A 12,351-nucleotide genomic window follows, 5' to 3' on the forward strand; every position below is an offset into this window, starting at 1 on the left:
TCTCAGCTGGATGGAAGGACAAATCACTAACCCTCGCAGGCAAAACCAAAGACAGAGACCACCACAACCCCATAGAGTTCACATTGAAGGGATTTTCAAGAAGTTGATGCATTTGTGGAAAGGGGTGGGGAGAAAATATGTATTTGCTTTTCTATACACAGAATATGCATGGAAGGACGCACAAAAACTGAAGACCTAGGCTGCCGCAGGGGCAGGGAACTGGGTGACTAGAAATAAAGGCTGGAAAGAAGACCTTCCCTTCTAATCTTTTTTCTAACGTTTGAATTTTGAATCACATAACTGTGTTACCTATGTCCCCTTCCCAAATAAAGTTGAATTTTAAGAAAAAGGTAGAGGATGAGCAAAGAAATTTTTATTTTGGCTAAAAAGGACATTCCTAGGGGGAAAAAAAGGTAGCTGAAAATTGGTATATTTTAATCACTCCCCACACTCTTCTCATCATGCATGCTGAGGCCACCAGTGGGTGAAAGGCAAACAAATCTTCCAGGTCGTATAAAGTTGAGCAAATACACAAGCCAGTATGGTAAGGCAAAATTTAAGAAGGGAGAGATTCTAAGTAATCTCTCAGGACCACTGTGACATCAAAACAAAGACAGGAAAAAGAAAGATAACAAATAACAGGGACATAAGATAACGAATTGCATATTAAAGGACATTCATCTAACAGTAGCGAAAGCAGTGCCCTCCCTCTCCTCGACAAGAGTAGGGTGGATATGATATGTGTGAATGCACTGCAATTTTTTTTTTGCTAGAACTGTGCTGCTACAATGTAGGTTATGCTAGACTTCTGCTATTACAAACGTCACAGTGAACAACCTTGTACATACATCGAACAATGCTGTATATACATCTTTGCACACTTATGAAAATGTATGGACAGGGTAGATCTCTAGCATTTGGATGGGGGGAGCACGTCAAGTGCATATATGCATTCAAATTTGGTAGTACCATTTTTTTTTCTTAACTTCAAAGAGCTCATTTATTTATGAATTAGTACTGCCATTTTAGAAACATTAATGAGACTGTATCAATACACCAATATCCAGGACTAATATGTAAACTTGTAAGGATCCTGGCAATTGCACATCTTGCTGGCCAAGTATAAATATTTACTTTTATGAATTGTTGTGAGAAACAATACCAAAAGTTTACTAAGGCTTGAAAATAAAGCTGGACAAAAGTCTAATGTGAAAAAAGGAAACCCCAAAATTTGTAAAAGTCTTTTGACTTTCTTACAGTTGTATCTTTATAATTCCCCATCTTTCACAACATCAAGAATTTCTCCAGGAAAAGAAAATGACTGACGATTTTGCTTCTTATATAACTTCATGTGTCAGAGTCACTTTCAGATCCTGGTCTGCTATCATCTGGCCCATCATGTTCTTTGTCTAGTCTTTCATAGATACTCTCATCATGAAATCATCACATAAGGTAGGCCATCCTGGGCTCTCTTCTGATTTCATTTCAGCCTGTTTGGCTTTTGGGTTCCTCCCAGTAGAACTTTTCTCATTTGTACTTCCATCCATTCCTTGAAGAACGCTGATACATCTTTCTCAGATGCTGTTGGTATCAACTGAGCATGCTTTCTAATAGAGCTTCCAGCTTCAACCTTTTCATCAACATCTTTTGATGCTTCTGAATAGCGTTAAATAATTGCACCACAACCCTCGCTGCAATTCTCGAGGATTTCTGTTTGTCTTTGAAAAAATCTTGCTTTTACTCTGCATATCATTTTCCACTCCTATTTCTGATCAAGCTGTTTTCTTTTTTCTATTCTTGTTGCAACTCTTCTTTTTCCTTCTCTAGAATCTGACCAAAATGGTGGGTTTACTTTTAGGAGTTTTTTTGTCAAGGATCTTAGTTATGGCATTTGCCAAGCCCGTATTAGTTCCCAAACCAGATTCTGCAGCATTCTCATTCTTTGCCACAGAGTTCAACATCATCCTCATTGTCAGCTTCCATTGTTTCATCAGAAGAAAACTGATCCTTTTTCCAATCCACAGCTTCCTACAGAATCTCTGCTGTCTGCGGTGTCTTTGTATTCACCTTCCAGCTCTGATGCTGTGATCCTGGCTACTATCTTCATCTTCTTTTTCTCCTTCAGGGAATTTTTCAGCTTTTTCCCTGCAGTCACAAGGGATTCCTCAACGGCATGGCCTTTACTGCTCACCAGAAGCTTCCCTGAGAGTTGCGTCCAGTGGCTACAAAAAAGGGTTAGTGCCATTTTCTTCTCTAAAAATAGATTAATTTACACTATTGAGAATATAAGATTCCCTGTTTCTCCACACTTGTCAACACTATGTATTACTAATTTTCTCATCACTGCAGATCTGATTGGTAAAAAACAGTCTCTTTTGGAATGGTGAACATTTTATTTGAATACTGACCACCTATCCTTAATTGCCTAAGTATAGCTTTGATTACTTTTCTATTACGTTATGGTATCCCCGTTTCTTATTGCTTTTCAAAACTTTTTATATATGCAAGAAGCCTGTGCCATACCAGACAATGTTGGTTACTTGTTCAAATCTACCTTTACCTCCTTCCTCTTTGCCAACTTTCCAGAAACAACACCTTCAACTTCTCCAGCTATTTCACCTAATGTTTACCTATTTATTTCTAATGTTAAAATATAGTGCTTTCTTGATTTTTTAAATGTCTCCCTACATATATGTGTATCATTGCTTCCTTGCTTTTTCTAAAACATTTTTGTATAGTGATATATAATGTACAAACAAAAAAGCAATAAGGTACAAAGTACACTGTAACAAGTAGTTATAGAACAGATTTCAGAGTTTCGTATGGGTTATAGTTCCACAATTTTTGTTTTTTCCTTCTAGCTGCTCCAAGACACTGGAGACTAAAAGAAATATGAATATAATGATTTGACAGTCATACTCATTTGTTAAACCCTATCTTCTCTGTTATAACTTGTACTTCACTTTGGATCTTTCTCCAAATCTTTAGGGGTATTTGGGCTACCATTCTAACTTTTTCATGTTGGAAAGGGGTGTTGATAATAGGGGATAGGGGGTTAGAACTAGACGATGTTCTTAAAGAGATTGGCCCCTCTGGGTTTCAGGAACTTATCTGGCCTAGAAACCGTCTGAAATTTTTAGGTTTCTGGGAAGTAATTGTAAAAGGGAATTTTAAAGCTTAACAGTAGCTAATTTTTCCTGCTTAATTTAGCTATTTACATATATCTTAGCTTCTGAAATCCAGCAAAAAGCATTTGTGTCATTTTGTATTTGGCTATGCATTTGGTGTGAGTTAAGAATATAAAGAAAAAATTTGGGCCCCATCAGGTTGAAAATAAACAATCCGAGACTTTCCCAGGGCGGTTATCTGTTTCTCGCCCTTCCCCCCCTGACTCCTTGCGCCTAAATCACTTGTTGTAAAACTGTGGCTATCTGCAATAGCCACTCCAATGACTCATGCTCAAGAAATGCTCGCTGTGAAACTGTTAAAAGTGCTTGTTGTAAAACTGTTCTTATCTGCTTTTTTGTAAACACACCTGTGACCATGCTCAACCCCCACCCCCCATCTTACCCTTTAAAAGCTTTTGCAGACTTAAGTTCGGGCTCTCTGTTCCTGCGTGTTCAGCGAGCCCCACACATGTGTGGAAAATAAACCCCTTGCGTGTTGCATGAGAGAACGTCTCTTGGAGTCCTCCTTTGCGTGGCAAAATTCTCAAATTCTTACATTTGGAGGTCCCACCGAGATCGGCTCTTCGTAAGGGAGGCTCCAACAGCTCTTTCTCTCGGGGTAAGTGAGGCCTTTTTGTCTGAAGTGCGATCGCTTAGTCTGTCAGACTGGCAGTGACTGTCGGGGAGTCGCGTGAGCACTCCCCGACCGCAACCGACAGCGTGTCCGGGGTTGCGGTCACTCTCCCGAGGGACGCCTCGGGATTGGGGGACCTCTGGGGACGCCTGGAGGATTCCTACAGGGCCGACTCTGATTCTGTTTTCCTTCTGACAGGGGGAAACTCGATCATAGTCATCAGGCCAGTCTGAGCTGTGTCTCTGAAACTGTGTAAACGTGGTGTGCCGGCTCTGTGTGTGTCTGTCTGTATTTGTGTGTTGGGAATTGTTTTTGTTTTACCGAAGATGGGTCAGGGATGTCGACTCCACTTTCTCTGACCTTAAGACACTGGTCGGAGGTCAGGGAAAGAGGTCAGAATCTATCTTTTATTGTAAAAAGGCAAATAGCAGACGTTCTGCTCGGCCGGGTGGCCCTCTTTTAACGTGGAATGGCCTCGGGAAGGAGCTTTTCATCACCCTGATTTGGGCCGTCAAGTCAGTCATCTTCCGCCCTGACCCGTATGGCCACCCGGACCAGCAGCCCTACATCATGGTGTGGCAGGACCTGTGTGAAAACCCACCTCCGTGGGTAAAGCCGTTTCTTACTCCTCTTGGTCAACATGACTCTCCCTCTGTACTTCCAATCAAGGAGCGGGTCCTTCTCAAGCTCAGAAACTCTATCCTTCCTTACCTCCTGCAGTCCTACCGGAATCCCAATCGGATCTACTCCTCTTCGACGCAGGTCCTTCTTCCCCTCCTCCCTACCCTTCAGCTCGGTACAGGACCCCCCTTCTCTCAGCTCACCTTCTCCTCCTCTAGTTCTCTCTCCCCACTCTCTTCCATTTCCTCTTCGCAGGTTCACCAACAGACTATCCCAGATGAACCAGGACTGGCACATAGTACACGAAGCAGACGAGCACTAAGCCCATCTGATGTGGCGGTCACTCTCCCCTCAGACCGCACGGGCCTCAGTGGATGATGGACATGGGGGAGAAATGCCTGCTCTACAATACTGGCCCTTTTCCTCCTCTGACTTATATAACTGGAAAAATAATAACCCTCCTTTTTCCGAGGCTCCCACTAGGCTGACTGGATTGGTGGAGTCCCTTATGTTCTCTCACCAGCCCACTTGCGATGATTGTCAACAACTCCTGGGGACTCTCTTCACCACGGAGGTGAGATCGAATCTACGGAAGCCAGGAATCAAGTTCCTGGACAAGACGGGAGACCCACCCAACTCCAGCATATCATCGATGATCGGTTCCCGCTGCGCCCCCTAACTGGGACCCGAACACCTCTGAAGGTAGGGAGCATCTGTCCATCTATCGCCAGACTCTAGTAGCGGGTCTCCGAGCAGCCGCATGCCGGCCCACCAATTTGGCCAAGGTAAGAGGGGTTATTCAGGGAGAGGACGAATCGCCCTCAGTCTTTTTAGAAAAACTAATGAAAGCATACCGTAGGTATACTCCATTTGACCCTCAATCAGAGGATCAAAGAGCCTCAGTGGCCATGGCCTTTATCGGCAATCAGCTCCAGACATTAGACGCAAGCTGCAGCACTTAGACGGGTTGCAGGACCTAGCCTTGCGATTTAATCAAAGAAGCTGAAAAAAATGTTTTATAAAAGAGAGAGGAAAAAGAGTTGGTAAGAGAGAAAAGGAGAATGAAAGAATTAACAAAAATCCTGGCCACAGTAGATGAAAAAAACACTGAAGTAGAGGACAAGCTAAAGAAAATCCTCGGGTCGGTGTTATCATACCCCTCTTAGTCCAGACCAATGCGCCTACTGCAAAGAAACTGGGCACTGGGCCAAAAACTGTCCAAAAAAAAAAAAAAAAAACGGAGGGGTACTAGGCCCCCGAATTGGCAACAACTGGCCACATTGGCTCTAGAAAGTGAAGACTAGGGGAGTCAGGGCTCGGCACCCTCCCCGAGCTCAGGGTAAAATTTAATGTGGAGAGGGTACCAATTAATTTTGGAGTCGACACGGGAGCAGTAATATCGGCCCTCCAAGAACCTATAGGCTCGCTCTCTACAAAAAGGTCCTTGATGCGGGGAGCAAATGGCAGTCGCTACTGCACCTGGACTACTAAAAGAACCATGGACCTGGGGAAGGGGAAGCTTCAACACTCCTTCCTAGTTATCCTGAGTGCCCTGCCCCGCTTATGGGAAGAGACTTGTTAACTAAACTAAGGGCGAGAATCACCTTCAATCCTAAGGGCCAAAGGTGAAATTTTTAAACCCGCTAGTAAGCCAACCTGTAATAACTGCCCTCACCTTGCCAGTCGAAGAAGAATATCAGCTGTATGTAAAATCAGAACAGCTCCACAGTTCTATTCCTCAGGCCTGGCTTGAAGAATTCCCCTAATTCCTGGGCAGAAGTTGCTGGGTTAGGGTTGGCAGTCAATCAGCCCCCAGTAGTGGTGACCCTAAAGCCCACCGCTTCTCCAATTCGGGTAAAACAATACTACTTAAGCAAGGAAGCCCGGGAAGGAATCAAGCCCCATATAGAGAAATTCCTTGGCTTGGGAGTACTTAAGCCCTGTCAATCAGCCTGGAACACTCCCTTATTGCCGGTCAAAAAGCCAGGAACTAGAGACTATAGACCGGTGCAAGATTTACGGGAAATAAATAGCAGAGTGCAGGATATACATCCTACGGTGCCAAATCCCTATAACCTGCTCAGCACTCTCCTTCCTGAAAAGACTTGGTATACTGTGCTTAATCTAAAAGATGCTTTCTTCTGCCTGCCCTTGCATAAAGACAGTCAACCCTTGTTTGCGTTCGAGTGGGTCGATCCAGAGACGGGGTCCTCAAACCAACTGACTTGGACACGCTTGCCCCAGGGGTTCAAAAACTCCCCCACCATTTTTGATGAAGCTCTTCATAAAGACTTAAGCTCCTTCAGAATTCAGCATCCCAGAGTCACCTTGCTACAATATGTGGATGACTTACTGTTGGCAGCAGACACTAAGGAGGACTGTGAGTATGAGACCCGAAAACTGTTAAGTGAGCTAGCCGCACTGGGGTACCGAGCCTCGGCCAAAAAGGCCCAAATCTGTAAAAAGGAAGTAATCTTCCTGGGATATACTCTTAAGAATAGAAAGCGATGGCTCACCGAGGCTAGAAAGAAAACTGTAACACAAATACCCCCGCCCACGACCCGAAAGCAGCTACGAGAGTTCTTAGGGACAGCGGGATTCTGCCGGTTGTGAATCCCAGAGTTTGCAGCCCTTGCTGCCCCATTATTCCCCTTGCTCAAAGGGAGCGCTGATTTCCAGTGGGGAATAGCACAGCAGGAAGCCTTCGACAGCATTAAGAAAGCGCTCCTGTCAGCTCCAGCTTTAACCCTCCCAGACGTGAATAAACCTTTCACGCTCTACATAGAAGAAAGGAGAAGCGTGGCTAGAGGGGTCCTAACACAGGCTTTAGGCCCATGGAAAAGACCGGTAGCCTATCTGTCCAAGCGATTAAATTCAGTTGCCAGTAGATGGCCACGCTGTCTCAAAGCCATCGTGGCAGCTGCCCTCCTGGCAAAAGACGCAGACAAACTCACTCTAGGACAGAAGCTGACCATAATAGCCCCTCACGCCCTGGAGAGCATAATCCACCAGCCTCCAGATAGATGGATGTCAAATGCCAGAATTACTCACTATCAGAGCATCCTCCTAGACAAAGACAGGGTGACTTTTGGGGCCCCATCAGCTTTAAACCCGGCTACCCTGCTCCCGGACGAGACCGCGGGACCTGTGCTGCACACTTGCCAAGAGATATTAGCTGAAGAGACCGGAATCCGCAGAGACTTAAAAGACCAATCATTGCCTAACTCGGAAGTAACCTAGTTTTCGGACGGAAGCAGCTTTCTCCAACACGACACCTTTTCAGGATGGGTTGAAGCCTACCCAACTAAGAGAGAAACGGCCCAGGTCGTAGTCAAGAAGATTATGGAAGAAATTTTTCCCCGGTTCGGTCTACCAAAGGTAATAGGGTCAGATAACGGACCCGCATTTGTAGCCCAGGTAAGTCAGGGTGTGGCCAGGATATTGGGGATTGATTGGAAATTGCATTGCGCATACAGACCCCAAAGTTCAGGACAGGTAAAAAAAAAAATGAACAGGACAATTAAAGAGACCCTAACCAAATAGCTTTAGAGACTGGCTTGAAAGATTGGACCATGCTCCTGCCTTATGCCCTGTTCAGAGCCAGAAATACCCCCTCTGCTCTCTTGTGTAATCTAACCCCTTATAAAATCTTATATGGAGCGCCAACTCCAGTCAAAGACATGTCTTCCATTCTAGAGATTAATAGTTCCCTCCATACCCCCTTGCTTAACAGGCTGCGAGCCTTGGAAAAAGCCCAGCGGTTCCTGTGGCAGCAGCTCTCCACCTCCTACCAGCCAGGAGACAACAGAACTCCGCATCAATATCAGGTGGGAGACTTCGTCTATGTCCGCTGCCACCAGGTCCAGACTCTTAAACCTCGCTGGAAAAGACCGTATCAGGTACTCTTGACCACCCCCACCGCAGTCAAGGTCGATGGCATCGCATCCTGGATCCATGCGTCTCATCTCAAACCTGCGCCTTTGCCCTCTGAGTCCCAGTGGAAACTGGAAAGAACTGACAATCCTCTCAAGCTGCGGGTTCGTAGGGTTACTACTTCTTCTCCTCCTTCCCCCAGGGGAACCCAATTCCAACCCGCATAAGCCTTGGAAATGGACAATATCCAGATGGGAAAATGGAAAGACTATAAAAACTTGGGAGGGAGCAGGGGGGCCTTCGTTCCTGGTACCCCCTTGTAATCTTACCACTCTGGGGGTAACTGTCGCTGCCGGTATAAGCAAAGGGACTGCTGCCATTGTACATAGCAATCAACAAACCAGTCAATTACAGGCCGCGATAGATCAAGACTTAAAAGAAATAGAAAAATCTGTCTCAGCCCTTCAGAACTCTCTAACCTCCCTTTCAGAAGTAGTTCTGCAGAATAAGCGGGGACTTGACTTACTTTTCCTCAAAGAGGGGGGACTATGTGCAGCTTTAAAAGAACAGTGCTGTTTCTATGCGGATCACTCTGGTGTTGTTAAAGAGTCCATGACAAAACTCAGAGAGCGCCTTCGTGAAAGACAAAAAGAACGAGAGGCGCAACAGGGGTGGTTTGAATCTTGGTTTACTAAGTCCCCCTGGTTGACAACGCTATTATCTGCTCTCGCTGGGCCCTTAACTGTGTTACTTTTAATAATAACTATAGGACCATGTATTCTAAATAAAATTATACAGTTTTTACAGGGGCAGATTGGAAATGTCAAACTAATGCTCATCAGACAACAGTACTCAGTGTTAAATAATCCAGAAAATCTCTAAGATTAGAGATATATACGAAAAGGAGTGGGGAATGTAAAAGGGAATTTTATAAAGCTTAACAGTAGCTAATTTTTCCTGCTTAATTTAGCTATTTACATATATCTTAGCTTCTGAAATATCCAGCAAAAGCATTTGTGTCATTTTGTATTCATGGCTATGCATTTGGTGTGAGTTAAGAATTATAAAGAAAAGAATTATGGGCCCCATCAGGTTGAAAATAAACAATCCGAGACTTTCCCAGGGCGGTTATCTGTTTCTCGCCCTTCCCCCCCCTGACTCCTTGCGCCTAAATCACTTGTTGTAAAACTGTGGCTATCTGCAATAGCCACTCCCATGACTCATGCTCAAGAAATGCTCGCTGTGAAACTGTTAAAAGTGCTTGTTGTAAAACTGTTCTTATCTGCTTTTTTGTAAAACAGCACCTGTGACCCATGCTCAACCCCCACCCCCCTCATCTTACCCTTTAAAAGCTTTTGCAGACTTAAGTTCGGGGCTCTCTGTTCCTGCGTGTTCAGCGAGCCCCACACATGTGTGGAAAATAAACCCCTTGCGTGTTGCATGAGAGAACGTCTCTTGGAGTCCTCCTTTGCGTGGCAAAATTCTCAAATTCTTACATAATCACAGCGTGTGAAATTTTTGTAGAATTTCAGATAGAGCTCTATCTTTAGGGTTAACAGGAATAGTTTTGGTTAGGGTTTGGCAAACCATTGTAATTAGCAATATCTACCTGAACCTTATGAAAGACTGGCCGCCAGAAGAGCCTCTCGATTCTATTTGAACCACTGATACCTTATTTTGTTACATTTCCCCCCCCCTTTTGATTAGGAAGGTATTGTCAATCCCACAATGGACTGCTGTCGATTCTGGTGCCAGGGCCAGGTTCATTCCTCGAAGTCATGTCCCACATAGGGGGGAGGATAATGATTTTCCTGGCAGAGTTAGGCTTCTAAAGAGAAAGGCCACATCTACCACCTTTAAGCAAAAATGGTTAGAAGTTTTCTGGAAGTAACTCTCAGGCATAACTATAAGTAGGCTTAGCTTCTCCACTACAGAAACAAGCTTTTAAAGAGCAAGCCCAAGATCAAGGGCTTAGCCTACTGACTTGGGAGTCCCTAATGTTTGAGACAGTATCAGGGATTTCCCCAATGGTAAAGCTTAATAGTTCCATATTTTTTCTCCCATCCCTCATGGGACCTTGTCAATACTTTTTAATTATTTGCCCAACATACCCTGGGATGTATCCAGGGATGACATTAAACTATGTGGAATTACAAGCCTCACTCCCATTCTGGGCTCTATGTGCTTCTTCCTTGATTTTTAATTTTGGACATTGTCTGTGCCTTGCTACTTTGGATTTACCTTTCTTAAACCCTCCCAGACGTACTTACACTTCTCCTCTACCACACTCCTGAAGGGTCTATCAATTTGGATTTTAATTTGTTTATACAGGCAGTACATCTACATATCTATTAAGGTCAAGTTATATAATGTAAAATACCCCACCGTACTCTCAATCCCCATTAACAATGGCAAACACTTTCAACTTTTTTTTTCAACTCTTTTATAATGATTTGTTTTGGAATTTACTGCCTTATTTCTAAATTGCATGCTTAATGCTGCTATTCATTGCTAGTTTTTTTCATTTATTTTCCCTAATATTGTCTTAATATGGGCAGTGAAGATTTAAAAAAAAAAATTAATGACTGTGATACACAGCCTGAGGCAAAAACTACTGGTTAGAAAGGCTGAAGCAACAGGACCTAAATAACCTGGTGATGATAGCAGTAAAAGCAGTTTCATTATAATCCATGTGGAAAACATGAACTAGTTCTCTGTGCCTTCAAATTATACAGTTTCCTGATTAGTGCCAGAACCAAAATTCCCTGGGCTGCCTAAAAAAGGCCACTACTGCTACTGAGCTCTAAGTATTAGTAATGGCTCCAAAACAAACACTGGCTTTAAAAAGAAAATAGACAGAGGTGGTTGTAAGTAGAATTTCCCCAAAAAAAAACCCTGATAAAAAAAAATCTGCAGTCAATACATCAATCAATACCTGGGAACCTACTGTGTATTTTGTAAATACTTAAATTTAATGTTCATTCTTTTTTATTCCTTCAGTAAATTTGATTGAAATTTAAAACCACAGAGATTTCTCTTTTTCTCTTATAAAAACTCTGGATTCAATAATAGTGGTTGACTCTTTTGTTGCTCAGATGTGGTCTCTCTTTCAAAGTCAACTTTGCAAATAAACTCATTACCCGTCCTCCTATGTGTGACATGACTCTTAGAGGTGTAAATCTCCCTGGACATGTGGGACATGACTCCCAGCGATGAGCCTGGCCCTGGAATCGTGGGACTGAGAAGGCCTTCTTAACCAAAAGGGGAAAAAGAAATGAAACAAAATAAAGTTTCAGTGGCTAAGAGATTTCAAATAGAGGCAAGAGGTCATCCTGGAGGTTATCCTTATGCATTATATAGATATTTCTTTCAGTTTTTAGTATATTAGAATAGCTAGAAGGAAATATCTGAAATGGCTGAATTGTAATCCTGTAGCTCTGATTCTTGACAATGACTGTATAACTCTATAGCTTTTATGGTGTGACTGTGTTTTGTGAAAACCTTGTGACTGACACTTCCTTAATCCAGTGTATGGGTAGATAACTAAGAAACTAAAGATAAATAAATAAATAATGTGGGGGGATAAGAGGATGTTTTGGGTTTTCTTTTTCATTTTTATTTATTTATTTATTTTTGGCATAATGAAAATGCTCTAAAATTGATTGTGGCACTGACTATATAGTTTGGATGATTATATGACATGTGAATATATCTCAATAAAATTGCATTAAAAAAGAATGGTGGTTGAATCTTACTCAAGAATTGCTTACTATTAGGTCAGTGGTATAAACTTAGAAGGATGGATTTCTCTATTGATGGGCGTTGTCTCTGTCTTGGTGAATATTTTCATTTTAATTGGATGAAGACATCCTTATTCAATTCAGAGAGTTTCAAACTAAAAGTGGCAACAGATACAAAATTATTATTAAAAAAATATTTCCAAACACCAGATTTATGGCAGAAAACCAATTAAATGAAGTTTAACTGGAACCAAACAAATTCAGATAAGTAAAAAAAAAATAAATTTAACTATGCAATGAACGAGGCCTATTCATT

General features: G+C 42.8%; 1 protein-coding gene and 1 pseudogene across 3 annotated transcripts in view; both read right to left on the reverse strand.

Annotated features, from left to right (window-relative positions):
• Positions 1–12,351, reverse strand: part of LOC143656374 (MAP/microtubule affinity-regulating kinase 3-like) — a 61,569-nt gene that overhangs the window by 14,886 nt on the left and 34,332 nt on the right. The window lies entirely within an intron of this gene.
• On the reverse strand, positions 1,325–2,245 carry LOC143656559 (RRP15-like protein pseudogene; annotated as a pseudogene).

This window comes from Tamandua tetradactyla, chromosome 14, assembly GCF_023851605.1.
Source record: "Tamandua tetradactyla isolate mTamTet1 chromosome 14, mTamTet1.pri, whole genome shotgun sequence".
Taxonomy (NCBI): Eukaryota; Metazoa; Chordata; class Mammalia; order Pilosa; family Myrmecophagidae; genus Tamandua; species Tamandua tetradactyla.